The sequence below is a fragment of the Pleurodeles waltl genome, chromosome 7, assembly GCF_031143425.1.
Source record: "Pleurodeles waltl isolate 20211129_DDA chromosome 7, aPleWal1.hap1.20221129, whole genome shotgun sequence".
Taxonomy (NCBI): domain Eukaryota; kingdom Metazoa; phylum Chordata; class Amphibia; order Caudata; family Salamandridae; genus Pleurodeles; species Pleurodeles waltl.
Window position 1 is genome coordinate 1,524,335,637 of NC_090446.1, and position 19,346 is coordinate 1,524,354,982.

Here is a 19,346-nt window from a genome sequence, read left to right on the forward strand (position 1 = left end):
GATCTGAAGCCTTCAGCATCTAAACCCCACTCGGCGTTGACCACCCATGTGCCGGAATCCAACATCTTAGATTGGTTCCATGGAACCTCCCCTCTAGAAGTTGCAGGATAAACTCAACATCCACCAGCAGCACATCAAGATCTATTCTCCCACTGACGTATCCTCCATGCAGACATCCAGGAGGCACCTCAGCTTTGAGGAGGCTCTCGAGCTTCCATCACTGCCCAAGCAGCAGAAGTAGCACAGTGAGGCTACTAGCCCTATTCCACAGCCTCAGCCACCAGTCCCCCTCCCTTCATCCTCCCTAGCCTCAGACCTCACCTTTCCCAACTTCTCCTCTGCGGACTCCCTTCCTTACACACCAAAGGGATCTGATTTTGTAGATCAAGGCACAGGGGGCAGGGATATGTTGCCCACAGGATGGCCATAGCGATTCTTACGATGTGTACCCTCTAGGGGACACAGAGCCCAAGCTATACCCAGTTTGTCCCTCTTTGCCAGATTACACTTCCTCCTACCATGAGGTCCTTTGGTAGGGTGGCCTTATTCCATAAGGATGACATGCATAGGGATGCCATCAAGGAGGATTTTCTACAGGAAACTCTGTCCTCCTTACAACGTTCCATGCAGTACTTCACACTGCTGAAAGACATGCTTAAAATGGGTTTGGGCAATTTAGGGAGCTGGTTAAAACACGTGTATTCACCCCAGGTAGACAAAAATGCAAGGCCTCCCCTTGTGACCCACTCTACATCTGGGGTCAGCTCCGTCCCAACTCCTTGATGGTGCATATGACTCTCAAACGAGCCAATGCACAGGGTACCGGTGATGCTCCACTGCAAGCGCTTTGACATACTTGGTAAGTGAGTTGTGACCCAATCTGCCAACCTCAAGTGCATTGCCAACTCCCTTGGCTGCTTTCCCAATATGACTGAGCCCACTGGGATGAGATGAAGGCAAGTTAATTTCTAGCACAGCAATCAGATGTCCCCTTGATGCTGCTGATTCCATTGTTCATGCCATTAAGGCCAGCTTGCTCATACACATACATGCTTAGCTCTATGTCCCCGGCTTGGCACCCAACTGCATCTTCTAAACCTGCCCATTAATGGGGAGCACCTACTCCGCCCATAGGTTGATGAGATGCTGGAAAAGATAAATGTGTAAATGGAGACCGCAAAGAAAATGATTGCCATCCGGACACCCACTCCTCATGGCTCCTTTCGCAGGTCAGCCTACCGGGGCAGCTTCAAGGCCACCTCCCCAGACACCTACACTTCTTTCAGTGTCCGCCGTCTCGGCAACCTTCCACAAGGGTCTGCTTTCCTGTGGCATACGGGGGCAACCACTCCAAGGGTAGAGGCAAAGGCAGCTCCCCTCAAGGACCTGCTAAGCATTGACTTGCCGCACCGTCGCCTGACCAAACAAGACCTGTCTGGGTCAGCTTCAGAAATTCTTCCCTACCTGGCAACATGTCCCCTCTGACCCGTGGGTATTAGACATCATTCAATACGTTTACTGTTTGGAGCTCATTTCTACTCCTCGCAACATACCACCCTCAGGCACATCCTTTCCCCATAACACCAGTGCCTGCTTCGGAAAAGGATTCAAGTTCCTTCTCAAAGGGTCCAAAAAGCCTGTGCCACAGCAGCACCTACAGGGTAATATTCCCTCTACTTCCTCATTCCCAAGAAGGATGGGTCCCTCAGGCCATTCAACTAATACATCCTGTCACACATAGTGACTCTTCCAAAAGTCATGCTGCTGCTACAGCAAAGTGACTTCATGAGCACACGGCCTCAAAGACACATGCTTTCATATTCTGATTTATCCAGTGCACAGTTGCTACCTCCTGTTTGTGGTAAGTGACAAACACAGTCAGTTCAAGGTGCTGCTGTTCAGGGTCACCTCTGCACCTGGAGTGTTTACAAAATGCCTTGCAGTAGTAGCCACATGCTGGACATGGCACTTCTTAGGGAATTTACCTAAAACATTTTTGCTTTTTTCTCCCAGTCTTTGCTGACTCCCGGTGCGTGACCATAGGACTCTGGGCACTTCTCCACTCTATGGCACATCGCCCCACTCCAAAGGTACCAAGGCTGCAGACTCTAAAGGCGAGTGGGCACGCAGGTTTGGGATGAACGTGAAAGTAAACTGCAGACATATAGAGCACAAGGGAGCGAAGAACCGGACACTGTGACTGTGACTGAGACATGATCACGTCCCGAGAGAAAGCGGTGGTTCTTCATGTACGCCTTAAAGATGTCTGCATTGCTCACCAGGTAGTGCTGCTGTGAAAACGAGCGACCGTGAGGTGACTGGTTACAGGCTGAACGATGGCTACAGCCCCTGCAGGGTCAGGTACGCGCACCTAAAATGTCGCAGTCAACGAACCAAGGGAACCCCCGAAGCCCGATGAAGGGTCCTTCTCGCGCGGCACGGGTCCGACTCTGCCGCCGGCCGGAGCCATGCCGCCATTTCCTGGAAGTCTGGTGCCGCGGGGGTCAGAGGTAAGCGGCGAGCCGGCACTGCCATAAAAATCAGGCACAGGGTAGAGGCGATCGGATGTTTAATATCCTCTGTTGGGAGACAGGAGGTAAGGTTCCCACCCTGGTCTCAAACGCGTCTTCACGAGGGTTTACAGGAGAAACAAGATGGCTGAGGCTAGCCACTGATCCCCAGCCGCCTCCGAGCATCGGAGCTCTCAGGGCGAGAAGCCGAAGGTCCGGAGCTGTGCGGCCGGCGAGTCCCGCTGCGGTATCCAGGGAGCAAACTGCCTCCACTAGCCTGCGTCGCCCGTCTGTTGTACCCTCACACCCACACACCGCCGCCATCTGGGGCTCGGGAGGAGAGCGCCCCCACCCTCGCCTCAGGGGCCCCCGGAGCACTCGCGCCCCTCTCATGAAAACAGGAATCATTTCAGGGCTGAGCTGGTGGTTTTAAGACCGGCCTCGGGCTCTCGTTTGCATTTCAGTTTTGTTTTTGATGAACACAGTGCTTTTGTTCCCCCCCCCCCCCCCCCCCCCCATCCAAACCGGATAATAAAAGAAAAACAAACTTAATTCATCCCCCAGTGTACCTAGCTCCGTGCTCTTCAGCAGGAAGACCGATTCACTCATTATTGCAAGAATTACAAAACAAGATGGCTGAAGGTGGGCGTGATGAGTGTGTTGGATTTTTTTTATCAGATGAAAAAGGCACAGCAGCAGCTGCGAGCTCGCCGTGAAGTTTCCCTTCGCTGTACCGAGACCAGTGCCGTTAAAACAAAATAATCTAGAGCTGGATGTCACTGGAAGCCATTTTATTTTCCTTTTTTGAAACAGTCTTCTGTGGGTTGGGGCTGTCGTTTGCGTCGGTCTACTCCCACTCCTGACTCTTAGGGCATTTGGAGGTAGTTCTGTCTGAGTTAGGAGTGAGATGCACTCCTTGCACCATTTCTTCACAGCTGTGCAGCACTTAGTGCCAGTTGCAACGTTTACGTTTGCGCAAGTACGCACGCTGGTCTTTCGCTGCATTGGCAGCAGCCCCGACATTCTGGAAACAGGACATTTGAGCCCCTTTGAGTTGGCCAGTTGACCAGGGGGTCCTGGTGGTTTGTAGGGCGCCAGGCCCCATTGTGTATTTGTGGTGCTAGGAAATGTATTTCTTGTAGTTTGATTGTCAGACCCTGTTCTGGCTACCTCTAAAGTGTGTTTTATAATTTTGAGGTCGTCTTGCATACTTGGGGTTATGCTAGTGAAATTATGTTCCACCCTGTGCTTTTTGCCCATAATGTTGGTGATACTTAGGAGGTAAGTGTCTAATATTAGACTGTTGAGATTTTGGGCGTACAATGCGTTTGATACCTATTGTGATGCTGTGCTTTATGTGGTTTATATCTCAGGATGATAAGTACAGTGACTTTCCTCTTACACCACTCCATCTTCAGTCCTATCTTGTTGAATCAGCCCTGTTCTGAAGTAACAACCTATCCCTAATCGCCTCACTTTCCTGTCTCCACAATAACTCAGGTTCCTTCTCCCGACGTATGGATTATGTGCCCCCTTCTTGCCCTCATACTTCTCCCCACCACCACCGTCCTAGTTACACCCTTCCCTTATCCCCACCACCCTCCTCCTCCACAATTTCCCAACATGGCCACCGCTCGAATTAAGTCTGGAATTAATTGCTTCAAAATCATCTACCCTTCTACCCTTCTAACCTGACTAAAGCTGCAGCAAAACGTTTCAAGCATAACACCATTGAATGTTTCCCCGATTCCCTTTTTGTCGATCATTTTTACAATGGTCAGTATGGGGGGCTCAAAAACGATCTAATTTTTTTCACGCACGACATACCCTCTTGGTCTACCAGCTTTTACAATTCCTTTAACGTCACCTCCTCCTCCTCTATCCCTCATGGGAAACAGCTAAAAATGTCCCCCTCTGCGGGTTTTAACGGCTCCCTCACTATCTCACTCTATAACAATGGTACTGTTATGATCCAAGCCAGAGACACCGCTCTCTCTCTCTTTGACCGCCTCTTCCCTTCCCTACTCCCCTCCCCTGCGACCGGGCTATCCCTTGACTATCCATCTAGCTCCACCAATTACTCCCTTTCTCCTCCCTTGACCCCCCCCACTCTACAATAGGCTGCACCCTGGGGAGGCTCAGGTTGACCCTCTTCTCTCCCCTCGGACCTCCCCTCCCATTCCTCCCCCCTCACAGTATGCCCCTCCCCTCTTCACTTCAGCCCTACCTCTAGCTAACACGCTCCTCGTCCATTCTGCACCGTCCCGGCACTCCATTCTCATCCCCTCCCCCCTATCCCTTCCTGCCACCCCCCTTAGACCACCTCTCCTCCAGCCCTCTCCCCTTGTCTATGTTCTCTACGTTCACCTTGTTCCCTCCTCCTCTCTGCTTTTCCGCCCACTCCTCCCCTCTCTATGTACCCCGATTTCCCCACAAATACATTCCATCTCTCTCCCTCCCCACTCTCCTCCAGCAATGCTGTGCTACCCCCTTCCCTCCCCTGGTAACCCCTTCCCTCCCTCGGACCGAGCAGAATCACTTCCTTTCTTCAACTTCCCTTTCTCCCAATCCCCCCCACTCTGCCTGATACCCGCTCCCTCACAGCCACCTCACTTAGCTACCAGGACCTATCCAACCCCCTCCCCTCCCTTCCAAACCTCCCTAATCCCTATGACTCCTCACTCTCCTCCCCTCTCCTACCGCCCCACCGCCCCAATCCTATCCTATCGCCCCCTAATTTTGCCCTTAATTCCTATCCTTCTTGCAACGCCAACAACGACAACTCTCCTCTCACCCATGGCGCACCAACTCCTGCTCTCATCCAAAACCTTTCCCCACCCCTGAACCCTTTACCCCTACTCTCCTCCCGTTCCCCCACCTTTCCCTACCGTACACTGCCTAGTGCACCCCTTCCTGTTTCCATCGAGCCACCCAACATGCTGTGTTCTCTTCCAGGGGATCCTCATCAATAGTCATAAACATTGAATATTCCCGCCCTTGTGCGGGGACCCCGGAGCATATAATAAAATATATACACATTATACATGTGTAACAAACAGTCATGCAGGCTATCATGTTAAAAACAGGCTAAAATGCTTTATTTCTATGAAGTTTTTTTTTTTTTTTTTTTTTTAAATACTACAATAGAGCATAAATAAGTACCCAAGCTCCTAAAATTAGGCTTGGGGAAGTAAGCAGTAGTAAACTCTAGTGAAAAAATAGAGAAAACTGCATTGAAAAACAATGAAGCATTCTTAGCCAATAGGCTGCATGTAGGTTAACACAGGAGAACCATAAAAACTTTGGCACTGTGCCTTTAAGACCCTGAGCACCTCCAGTATCCCACCATGCCTCAGGGGTGAAGGAAAGGTGACAGTTGGTTCACAGTTAGGTCAGTTCTTTTTTCCGGCTTCTTCTGAGAGGATCCTGGAGCATTGAGCTCTCAGTTTTTCTGAGTTTTCCTCAGAAAAATTCTTTAAAAAAGCGTTTTTTCACTTTTCACTCGACAAGTAACATCTTTGTCTGAGCTAGGAAGGTTTTTTCTGACAGAAAAATGCCTTCTCTTTTCGTCAAATGCCCTGCTTGTGGGAAGAAGAAGGCCCAGTCAGATCCCCACTCTCTGTGCATAGTGTGCCTGCCTCAGAGTCACTGCCCTGACACTTGTAAGTACTGTAAGAACATGTCTAGGAGGACTCTGAAAGACAGAGAGAAGATCCGACTTCATGGGCTTCAGGAGAGGAAAAGAACATCGTCCTCCTCACTCCCCAGGCATCCAGAAGGCCATTCTCAGGAGAGAATGGCCCGGTCGACGTCGACAGGTAGGAAAATACCTGTTTGTTCACCGTCGACGTCGTCGCTACCACCGTCCCACCGGCATAGATCGCCGTCGACGGCGACGCACCCGACGTCGAAGGGAACGGCGTCGAGGGAACATCAGAGCAGGGGCAGGTCTCCGTCGACGGCAGCCCGCCGATCGACGTCGAGCAATCGCCGGCATGCCCGGTCGCCGCCAAAGGCTGTGCGCCCCCCGACGTCAGGACACACGACGTCGAGATCTCCACGACGGCACGAGAAACATCCGCCGTCAACCTCCCATCGCTCCACGTCGAGGCACACGACGGCGAGCAGGTCGAGGTCCAAGGAACGCCGTTCGACGTCAAGGCACTCAACGTCGAGGCAATCAACGTCGAGGCAGGACCAACCGACTGGGCGTCCTTCGACGTCGAAGCAGCCATCGACGTCGACGCAGGTTTTACCTGTCCAACAGGGAGCAGAACATCGCCCCTCGCCAGACAAGGCTCAGTCTCCAGTGGTCTCCATACCGAGCGACTCTTCTCGGTCAAGAGCATCTCCTGGGCATGTCTCGCCCATCAACCTATCTCCGAGATGGCTGGAGAGCCTCAACAGACCAGCGGCCTCCCCAGATTCGCAATATTCGCGAATGTATTCACCCACTGCCTCCCCGCCAAGAACGCCATCGCCGACAGCCGGGGCAGAACGGGCTCGTTCAGCTCCTCGACAGCTGACCGCGAGGCCTAGGCGCTCGGCTACAGCGTCCCGCAGCAGATCTCGCTCTCAACGGAGATCCAGGTCGCGCTCAAGAAGATCACCCTCTTGGTCTTCATCAGGTTCTTCGGTCGGGCGTTACTCACCTACTCTTACAGATTCACCACCTGCTAGAGTCTCACCAGTGGATGACATAACCACTTTCAACGAGGTGTTGCTAAGAGGAGCGCAGAAACTCAATATAGAGGTTCCAGAACCGTCTACCTCCTCATCAATCATCTTTGAGACGCTACAACAGAGATCAGCGTCGAAAAAGTTGCTGCCTCTAGTGCCTGGTTTGTTGCAGCCGACCATGGACACTTTTCTGGCCCCAGCCTCGCTTAAGTCTGCCCCGGCTCGGATTCTTAAAAAGTACAAGGCTCCAGAGCAAGACCCTTTATTCCTTAGGAAGGATCCGCCACCAGACTCAGTGATCATAGCTGCCGCCCGAAAGACCCACTCGGTGGCATCTTCATCCACGGTACACCCGGATAAAGAGAGCAGGCATTTAGACTCTCTGGGAAGAAAGATGTGCGGGACAGCGGCTTCAGCAATGAAGGTCTCTAGTGCGTCTGCGCTCCTGGGCAGGTACGATCGTTCTCTGTGGGATTCCCTCAGTAGATTTACAGAAAAACTGCCCAGAGAAGACAGGCAAGATTTCCAAGAGATTCTACAGGAAGGATGCCTGGTATCTAACCAAGTTATCAGCGCGGCAGCGGATGGGGCGGATTTGGCGGCTCATGGGTACGCACATGGTATCTGTGCGAGGAGATCTTCCTGGCTGAGGCTCACTGGCTTGAAACAGGAGGCACAACAACGTATCCTGAATCTCCCATTTGCCGGGAATTCTCTATTCGGTGCCCATGCAGACGAAGAGATGGCCCGCATGAAGACCGAGGTGGATACCATGAAGGCGGTAGGCCTCGAAAGAAGGAAAGATTTCAGGCGGAGGTACAGACCGTACGATAGACGCCCTTTCCAACAGAGGGTTCAAACCCCTCATTGGTCTCAAAGGTCTCAGCAACGACAGGGACGCCCTCTGTTTCAGCGAAGAAACACAAGGGAGCGAGGGTCAAGTAGACCTCAACAGTCCACTCCAAAAGCACCCACTAAGCAATGAAGTCTCGCTTCCCTCGACACTGTACACCACTCCGGTGGGGGGAAGTATTATTGCTCATCTTCACGAGTGGCACTCTATCACAAGAGACAAATGGGTGCTCAATATTGTCGAACATGGCTATTCTCTCCTTTTCAAGCAGCCTCCACCACACTTGCCACCAACCAAACACAATCCGGCTCATCTCACCTTGCTACGCAAGGAGGCTCTCGCCCTCCTAAGAAAGAATGCCATAGAAAGGGTTCCACCTGCCCACAGAGGAAAGGGGGTCTACTCCCGTTACTTTCTAGTAGCAAAGAAGGGTCAAGAGGGCGTTTTCAGGCCAATCCTGGATCTAAGACTGCTGAACAAATACATAAGAAAGCAGAAGTTCAGAATGCTAGCGCTTCACCAAATTTTCCCTCAACTGCATCAGGGAGACTGGATGTGCTCCATCGACCTGCAGGATGCGTATTTCCACATCCCAATAGCTCCAAAGCATCGAAAATTCCTGCGCTTTCGAGTAGCGTTACAGCATTACCAGTTCAGGGTTCTACCCTTTGGCCTGAAATCTGCTCCAAGAGTTTTCTCGAAATGTATGGCAGTGGTGGCGGCGCATCTACGAAGACAAAGGATATACATTTATCCATACCTAGACGACTGGCTACTAAAGGCTTCTTCTCCGGAGCAGGCGAGAAGCCATCGGGACATTGTACTAGGAGTTTGCGAAGCTCTAGGTCTTCAGGTCAATTACCAGAAGTCAACCTTGACTCCAACGCAGAGTCTTCACTACCTAGGAGCTATCATAAACACAGAACTGCAAAAAGTGTATCCTTCGGAGGAACGACTGTCCTCAATAAACATGAAGTGCCAGGACCTGTTGAGAGCCAGCGCACCTACGGCACGTCAGGTGACATCACTACTGGGCTCCATGGCATCGTGCATCTTTATTGTCCCAAATGCCAGACTCCACATGAGACCCCTCCAAGAGGCATTGGAGGCCAATTGGAGCCAAAGAACGGGTCGCTGGGAAGACACAATGCGGCTACCGGAGGTAGCACTGCAGTCATTGAGATGGTGGATGCACAGACCTCACCTGTCAGTGGGCGCTCCGTTTCACCAGGTACTTCCATCCGACACTCTGGTAACGGATGCGTCTCTTCAGGGATGGGGGGCTCATCTGGGTCCTTTTCAAGCGCAGGGTCTGTGGTCAGACAAGGAGAAGCAGTACCACATCAATCTGCTAGAACTCAGAGCGGTCCATCTGGCTCTCAAGTCTTTCACACCGCTAATTCAGGGGAAAACTCTATTGATACAGACGGACAATACAACCACGATGTATTACTTGAACAAACAAGGGGGAACGAGATCCCTACCCCTTTCACGAGAGTCCCAAGCGATATGGCATTGGCTCCTGGCCAGAGGAATGTCAATCACAGCAGTTCACCTGCCAGGTCAGCAGAACGTAGAAGCAGACTTTCTAAGCAGACACCTGGAGGACGTTCACGATTGGGTCCTGCACGACGAAGTCGCAGAATACATCTTCGCGCAATGGGGTCGGCCTCAACTGGACCTCTTCGCAGACGATGTAAACAGGAAATGCCCAGACTTCGCATCCAGGTTCTACCGTCCAGGATCTCGAGGGAATGCCCTGTTGATCGACTGGTCAGGGATATTTCTTTACGCTTTTCCTCCGATTCCCCTCATTCCGGCAGTGATCAGCAAACTTTACGGATCCAGGACCAGAATGATTCTTATAGCGCCACAATGGCCTCGACAATTCTGGTACACGGATCTCCTCAACCTGTCGGAAAAACCTCACAGGAGGCTGCCGTGCAGACCGGATCTTCTGAGCAGAATGGAGGGCAGGATTCTGCATCCCAACCTACCCTCTCTGAACTTAACAGCATGGCTCCTGAATTCCTGCAGTATGGGCACCTAGGACTATCGCAGGAGTGCATGAACATCCTGAAAGAGTCCAAACGGCCTTCCACGCGGCGTTCCTACGCTTTTAAGTGGAAGAGATTCTACATATGGTGCTGTCAGCAAGGCCATAATCCCATACGGGCGCAGGAGGACGTCATACTGTCCTATTTGCTTCACCTAGCGAAATCCGGTCTGCAGGTATCATCTATTAAGGTACATTTGTCTGCTATTACTGCCTATCGCAAGTCACCTTCTCAGGAATCCTTCTTTACGAAACCTGTAGTCAAGGATTTCTTAGAAGGTTTGAAGAAAGTTTTTCCGCCTATTCGGAGGCCTTCTCCTCCGTGGGAACTGAACATAGTCCTAGCAAGACTTATGGGCCCTCCTTTCGAGCCTATCCATAAGGCCTCCTTACAACACCTTACGTGGAAAACGGCTTTTCTGGTGGCCATTACTTCAGCGAGGAGGGTCAGTGAGATCCAGGCCTTGTCTGCAAAAGAACCGTACACGGTTTTTCATGACAATAGAGTAGTTCTACGAACTCACCCATCTTTCCTTCCGAAGGTGGTGTCAGAATTCCATATTAATCAGACCATAACTTTACCGACGTTCTTTCCCAATCCGGAAACTCCGGCTGAGAAAGCATTGCACTCATTAGACTTGAAAAGAGTGCTGAAATTTTATCTGGACAAGACAAAATCGATTAGACACTCTAACCGCTTGTTTGTGAACTATGGTCATTTAAGGACAGGAGAAGCAGCATCTAAGCGAACAATATCAAGATGGATAGTCTCTTGTATTGTTAATACTTACCAGCTAGCTAATAGACAATTGCTAGCGCGGCCTAGAGCGCATTCCACAAGGGGAAAAGCGGCTACTGCTGCTCTCCTTAACAATGTTCCTATTTCTGAGATTTGTAAGGCTGCTACATGGAAGTCTGTCCATACTTTTACAAGACATTATTGTTTAGACTCAGATGCAAGAGTGGATGCCCAAGTGGGGCAGGCCTCTCTAAGGAATTTATTTGCGTAAGACATGTCTATTCCTGCACTTCTATCGGACAGTCCGCTGGGTTTAGGGATGGGCTTGCTAATCTATTCAATGTTTATGACTATTGATGAGGATCCCCTGGAAGAGAAGGATAAGTTACTTACCTGTAAATCCTAGTTCTCTTCCAGGGGTATCCTCATCAAAGTCATAAACAACCCACCCTCCTCCCCGGACACACGTCTACTGGAAGTGCAGGACAGACAGTATTTTGATTCAATTATACAAATTGTCACCGTAAAAAGAACTGACCTAACTGTGAACCAACTGTCACCTTTCCTTCACCCCTGAGGCATGGTGGGATACTGGAGGTGCTCAGGGTCTTAAAGGCACAGTGCCAAAGTTTTTATGGTTCTCCTGTGTTAACCTACATGCAGCCTATTGGCTAAGAATGCTTCATTGTTTTTCAATGCAGTTTTCTCTATTTTTTCACTAGAGTTTACTACTGCTTACTTCCCCAAGCCTAATTTTAGGAGCTTGGGTACTTATTTATGCTCTATTGTAGTATTTAAAAAAAAAACTTTAAAAAAAAACTTCATAGAAATAAAGCATTTTAGCCTGTTTTTAACATGATAGCCTGCATGACTGTTTGTTACACATGTATAATGTGTATATATTTTATATATGCTCCTGGGTCCCCGCACAAGGGCGGGAATATTCAATGTTTATGACTTTGATGAGGATACCCCTGGAAGAGAACTAGGATTTACAGGTAAGTAACTTATCCTTCTTCCTTACTCTCTCTGGAAAATAAGCTAGGCTCTCTAATCACCGCCATCTCCCAACTTGAAGCTACCATTTTAGTTTTAAGCTCCAAGATCTCGACTTTTCCACACACCTCAATTCCTTTGGCAAACTCACCTTTCCACGAGATGCACCTCACCCCCACACCCCAGTATAGCTAAGCATAGCCTGTCATCTGCAATTCCACACAAGCACTCGAACGCCACCCTTCCTTCACTTCCACTTCCCAGTAACCCTGTTATCTACACTATTCCGACCATATCCTCTGTCAGAACCACTCGCCCACCTAAACCCTCCCGAGCGCCCTCATATAAGTACAATATCCCTATCACCCCTCATAGCCCAAGTGCCCCCGTCACCAAAACAGTTGCGTCAGAGCTGCGCTGTTTGCTCCACAACTGCAGATCTGCAATAAAACACAAACTTGAAATCTCCGATACCATCAACTTGCACAATATTGACATGCTCTTCCTCACAGAGACCTGGTTCAACGATACCTCTCACTCTGTTTGATCTCCTTGTACCCACAGGCTATTCTATACTTCGAAATGACAGAATTGATCAAGTTGGGGGAGGTGTTGCAGTCATCTTTAGAAACTCCCTTCAACTTAAGGCTCTTCCTAACAGCTCCTTCCACACTTTTGAATGCCTATCTCTTGAGCTTCAATTGCACCACCGCTCACCTCTCAGATTCCATGCTATTTACCACCCGCCTGGTAGCAGCCCTTCGTTTATGGAGGAACTCACGGACTGCATCAGTGACCAATACACGCAAAGTGACAATCAGATCTTCGTGGGTGACTTCAATGTCCACTGGGGCTCGCCTCAAGACACCTATGCGAATTTGCTGGCCACCTTCCTCTCTGCAAACGATCGTATCCAACACTGCACAGAAACAACACACTCTAAAGGCTCAACCCTGGACCTTGTTATTTCTAAAGCAGGCTTGCTGACTATCACTACCCCTATTCTTGTAGACTGGTCGGACCACCTCCTCATCCCATTCTCTCTTCACCTATCACACTCTATAACTCTTGGCCAGCCTAAGAGGGCTACTTCCTGGTTCCGTGACACTAAAAATATTGACCTCAGTACCCTCTGTGATTCTGCTTTGCTATCACTTCCAAGGCTAGACCCGGACCTAGATGTTAACGAACTCACCTCCCAATGCCTCACAGTCCTTGCAGTCGAAATCAATAATGTCGCTCCTCTCCAAAGCAAAAAGAAAAGGCCCACTCCCTCAGCACCTTGGTTCAACAAATCCCTCTATGAAGAAAGGAAGTTCCTAAGAGCCCTTGAGAAACAATGGAGACAAGCGCCCTCCACTGAAAATGTGGCCACGCTTCGTTCAGCAAGATCCAAGTACCACAAGCTCATCTTCCTTGGAAAAGCGTCACACTACAAATCCCTCCTTGACTCAGCCAAAAATAGACCCAAAAAACTATTTGACCTCATCAAGAACCCAAGCAGCTCTCCCCCAACCTCCAAATTGGAAGATTCCACAAAGAAAGCAGCGACATTCGCTGTATTCTTTGACGAAAAGGTAAAATCACTTGTAGATCAGGTCATTCATCCTACCCCTACAGAGGCGCGCAAATCCTTAACCATTTGGCAAAACTTTGACCTCATCTCTGACGATGCTCTCCTTAAATGCATCCTCGATACAAAGCCCTCTAACCATTCTCTTGACCCCATCCCTAGTGCCATTGCCATTGACTTCTATACTAACTCTCTTTCCTATTGGACCACTTTGGTCAACCTCTCCCTCAGTCAAGGCTCCCTTCCTGACCCCTTCAAAACTGGGCAGGTCACCCCTCTGCTTAAAAATCCCACCGCTGATGCGAACGACCTCAACAACTACCGTCCCATCACTAACCTACCCTTTCTTGCGAAAATCACAGAAAAATGTGTAGCGAAACAACTTTCTCGCCATATCAAGGAAAATAATCTTCTTGACAATTTCCAGTCCGGCTTCATTCAAAACTGCAGCACTGAAACAGCCCTGCTGCTAGTGATTGATGACGCGCTGCGGATAATCGATTCAGGGGAGTCTTGTCTTCTAATTCTTCTTGACCTTTCTGCAGCCTTTGACACTGTCAATCACAACACTCTCCTTAACACTCTTCAACAGAGAATGGGCATGGAGGGCACTGTGCTCAAATGGTTTGCCTCCTTCCTCTCCGATAGATCCCAAATGATCAAAATAGCGAACAGTCTTTCAGCTCCTTTAGCGGTCAGTCAAGGTGTTCCTCAAGGCTCCATACTTGCACCCACACTGTTCAATCTCTATTTAGAACCGTTGGGAAATCTCCTGAGTAAATCCGGGATCCACTATCATCTATATGCGGATGACACTCAGATTTACCTTAAGGTGGCCTCCAATCACGATCTCTCCTTCCTTAGCTCTACTCTCGACTCCATTCAAAACTGGATGTTAACTCATCAACTGATCCTGAATCCCTCCAAAACAGAATTCCTCCTCCTCACTTTCTCATCCCCCAGTGCAATCATGGATGGATCAGATCAATCTAATGAACAATAAGCCCATCATTGTCGAGAGCGCAAAATCCCTTGGTGTCATACTCGACAAAAAACTCAATCTACTCTCCCACATCGACTCCATTGCAAAGTCTGCTCGACACCAACTGCGCCTTCTTTGGGGAATTCGTCGCTTCTTCCCGGAGCACGACCTTAAAACCCTGGTCCAATCGCTGTTTCACTCCAGATTGGACTACTGCAACTCTCTTCTTACTGGCCTTCCCAAATCCCACCTTTCCCCCCTGAAGTCTATTCTCCATTCAGCAGCTCGTTTCATATATGGGGCCAAAAGAAGCGACCACATTACACCCATTTTATCCACCCTCCGTTGGCTTCCCATAGAGGCAAGATCTATCTACAAAACTGCATGTATCACCCACAAAGCCTTGCACTCCTCCTCCCCTCGCTACCTGGTGAATAAACTGAAACTCTCTGGGGGCTCCAGACCATCACGTAATGCAGAAAAGTTATTGCTTGAACCTCCCATTTTCAAGAAGGAAAGATCGATGGCCCAATCCTTTTCAGGCAACGCGGTGAGAATCTGGAACTCACTTCCGCCTCAGCTTCGGACCACCACCTCTTCCCAGGCCTTCAAAACTGACCTCAAAGCTCTCCTCCTTCAAAGACACTTCCAAATTTAATTCAAGCCCTCTATTTTCTGAAGGAAGTCCTTCCATTATAGGAAATTCTGTTCTCCATGCCTATAGAAGTGCCTTCCCAGGGTGTTTTTGTGTTTTGAGTGTCTGCTATTTAGTGCAGTTTTATACCTCTACCTGTATTTTGTACTCTTTTGTATCATGCACACAGCACCTTTCCTTTTACAATGTATCATTTGCTACCTCTTTTATCTTGTTTGCTTTTGATACATGCACAACGGCCACCACTGCCTCATGTAACGTAACTATTGTTTTAGTGTTTTGAGTGTCTACCATTTATTGCTATTTGTTTTTTTTTGTTGTTTTTTTTCCTCTACTCGTACTTTATTTGCTCTTGTAACCTGCACACGTCACTTTCTCCTTTCGCATTGCCTCATGTAATGTAACCTTTGCGTTTGTATCAGGCTCACTTGTAATTCCTCTCCTCTTGTATCTTTACTTTGCCTATTGTGAAGCGCTCTGACACCTTCGGGTAAAGTCAGCGCTATATAAAAACGCATTAAATAAAAAAATAAAAATAAAGGGGGAAGATGCGAGCGCCCTTCCCACCTGTGTACGGAAAGGATTGGTATAGGTGTGGTTGAGGTGCTGTACACAGGAGGACCGAGTAAAAAAGTACCCTACAGACCCAGGGCAGGTACTGCACTGGCTACTAGGGGGTGGTTGCACTATGTGTGCCACTCCCTAGAAGACACGGTCAACCACGTTTTAGGCCCAATTGGCTGGGCTTTCAGGGGTGCAATTGCACCTGCGCTCAGGGTGGCAGCCTCTATGCGGGGGCCAACCCTCAGCCACCCTTACGCCTCCCCTGGAGTGCCCTGAAGATGAGGCAGGTGGTTGCCATGTAATGGAGACTGGCATTACTAACTCCTGTTTGCATACTGGCACACACGGGTGGTTTCCTATGTAGATGCTGGATTTGGCATCACGTGCCAGGGTGTGGACACCTGTATGCGAGTATTCTAACATAGAAACTGAGACTGATCGCAAAGGCCAGTATAGTCACACTTGCCCCTCATGCTGGCTTCCACCTAAGTGTCAGCCTGCCTTTGCAAGCTTGTGTCTGCGCCAGGGCACATGTGCCCAGGGAGTGCAGAATACCCACGTGTTCACCCTGCCTATGAAAGCTACTGTGTCCATTAGGTAACATGGGAGAAACAGCCTCATTAGGTGGATTGCAGGGGAAAAGCCACATGATGTTTAGTATCATTGGATTCAGAATGACAACCCCCCTCTGGTGGTAAAGGTAGTTTTGTTATTAATGCCCTAGAAATGCCACTTCTAGGAAGAGGGCATTTCTAGGTTCTAAAATGATTTGTGTGTCCTGTAAATTCAGCTTCATTCCACTGGTTGCAGGGGAAGAGCATTTTTTGTGCCTCATTTTTATGGAGTTACAGCACTGAGCACTTACCCCTGGGAACGTAATCATCTGGTGAAATGGGCTTCGTGCAGTGGACCCACGGCGCCTCCTTGTACAGATGGCGCGGACCTAGTAACTCTTCGTGTGCAACCAAAATTGTTGAGGGCGACTCAAATCAACACGCCCCGGCGGTGCACCTCAGTCCTGGAGATGCGGGAATTGGTAACTCTTTGGTAGCATTGGATTGCTGGCTGGGCTGGACACAGCGACGGCTTGTAGGTGACCCCAGTGACCCCCCTCCGGTGTGTTGCAGCCCTCTGACTAAACCTCCTCATTGCTAATTATTTCCGGATTGGCCATTGACTTTACTTCTTATCAAACACCCACCTCTTCCATCCCTCCCCAACCTTATCCCTGGTAATCCTGCGAAGTGTGATCCTTGGGCGTGTGTGGCCTAGTATTCAGGGGAAGGTTGGCTCAATCTTTGGTTTCTGGTGGGGGTGGGATAGCTAGAGCTGGTGGTGGGTGGAGTGCGGTTTAGGGACACAGTGGCATCCACCAGCCGGATATCAGGTACCGCATTAGGGTGCCGGGAGTGAGTGCGTATTAGTATGTGTGCACAACCCGACTGGTACCCGTGGCACAGCAGTGCAGAGTGGATGTGCGGGAGCAAGTGCGGCTGAATGCGAGGGCAGCACTGTGGTGTTGCTGCTTACATTCTTCTGCCAGGGAATTCCTAAGGTTGGCATTACGGTTTACTAATGCGGACTAGGCCCTAGTGCTATGTGGAAGTGTTGTAACCCTTGCATGTAGTTATTGCTGCTAATGTTGGGCACCAGGGTGCACCCTGAATTTATGTGTTACTTTGACGTGCCGCCTCCAACACCGCAGACCTGCGAAGACAAGGCACCCATGTGTTTCTGTTCCTGGGTGATTGGCTGATCAACAGTGCAACACAGCAACAGCACAAGAAACCTCTTACCCAGTTTGAGAATTTACCATCAACGCCGTAAAGTCACCTCTGGCCCTTTCAGATCCAGCCCTATCTAGGGGCAATCCTGAATGCAGAAGGTGGCCAGTCCTGCCCCTACCCTGCAAGGGTGCAGTTTTTCCATGTGTTTCTCCCTCTTTTTCAGACGGTTCAACAGGTCACAGTCCTGATGGTCTTGGGCCTCCTTGGCATGCCGACCTCCTCCATTGCCCTAGTTCCGCATGCCAGGTAACACTTGCGCGTGCTGCAACAATGCCAACGCATCAGTGGTCTCCGGTGAAGGGTCATTGGGAGGATCTTGTGCTGATCAGCCGCTGCATCCATCGCTCTCTGCAGTGGTCGAACACCAACAATGTGTTGCAAGGGTGGCCTTTCCTCAGCCCCATCCCGCAGATGACCCTTACAGGGGACGCATCTCCAGGGGTGGGGCGCGCAGCCACAGAACCTGACTGTGGGAGGATAGAGGCAGGGTACAGAGGACGGGCAGAGCTGGCCCTCATCCTTCAGGGGCATTTCCCTAAATATGAGGGAGCCTGACAGCAACCCCTACTTAACACAGGGTGAAAAACCTGGATTTTCACGGTTGGAAGGACGAACACTGAGGGTGGGGGGGCAGCTGGCAGCAACCGCCTGAACGTTCGTCCTTCCCCCAGCTGCCATCATGAGGTTGTACCCACCCCCCTCGCTCTCTCTTGCGTACACACACACACGCGTTCATGCTTCTCGCAGTGCAGAAACCACATGTCCAGTTTACACATGGACACCTCTAGGCTGGAAGTGGTCGCCCCTTGTCCTCAAATGTGCCACCCCCCCCCACCCCCCCCCCCCCCACATACGCACACTCTCACTCTGTCATACACGGAAGTGGTCTCTCTCTCTCTGTCTCACCCCCCGTCCTCCAATGACCCCCCCCCCCCCCCCTCCACACACACTTTCACACACGGAAGTGGTCTCTCTCTCTCTGTCTCACCCCCCGTCCTCCAATGACCCCCCCCCCCCCCCCCCACACACACACTTTCACACACGGAAGTGGTCTCTCTCTCTCTGTCTCACCCCCGTCCTCCAATGCCCCCCCCCCCCCCACACACACTTTCACACACGGAAGTGGTCTCTCTCTCTGTCTCACCCCCCGTCCTCCAATGACCCCCCCCCCCTCCACACACACTTTCACACACGGAAGTGGTCTCTCTCTCTCTGTCTCACCCCCCGTCCTCCAATGACCCCCCCCCCCCCCCCCACACACACTTTCACACACGGAAGTGGTCTCTCTCTCTCTGTCTCACCCCCCGTCCTCCAATGACCCCCCACACACACACTTTCACACACGGAAGTGGTCTCTCTCTCTGTCTCCTCCCCCCCCCCCCGGAATTGGTCGCCCCTCTCAAATGTACTTTCCTCCTCCTTAACACACACAATTTCTCTCTCACACGTTCATGTGTCGGGCAGTGCGGACACCACATGCCCACTTTTCTCATGGGCACCTCTGGGCTGGAAGTGGTCGCCCCTTGTTCTAAAATATACTGACTCACTAAGAGTGCCCCCAAGCTATCCCCTCGTGTCTCACACACACACACACGTGTTCATGTTTGCGGCAGTGCTGACTCCACATGTCCAGTTTCCCCACGGGCACCTCTGGGCTGGAAGTGGTCGCCCCACGTCCGCAGCTGCCGCCGAGGCTTCATTAGGGGAAGCCTGTAGCACTGGGGGGTGAGTCAAGGTCTGCACCCCCCCCCCCCCCCCACAGTACCCCTCCCCCTGGAGATTCAGAGGGTCGTGCTGCTAGCCTGTGACCTGCAGCCCCCCGGGAACGGCTGGGGTCCCCATGGCCGTGGTGTGGTACCACTCCCAGCTGGTGGGGGCACGCCTGGCAGGGGAGGGGGCATTATATAGTGGTGCTCGCCCCCCCTGCAGAGGGCGGGGGCTCTTATTGCCC

At 50.7% G+C, this 19,346-nt stretch overlaps 1 protein-coding gene across 7 annotated transcripts in view; it reads left to right on the forward strand.

Annotated features, from left to right (window-relative positions):
- The window catches only part of ARHGEF1 (Rho guanine nucleotide exchange factor 1), a 579,253-nt gene that overhangs the window by 229,407 nt on the left and 330,500 nt on the right, over nucleotides 1-19,346 (forward strand). The gene's annotated exons all lie outside the window — the stretch shown is intronic.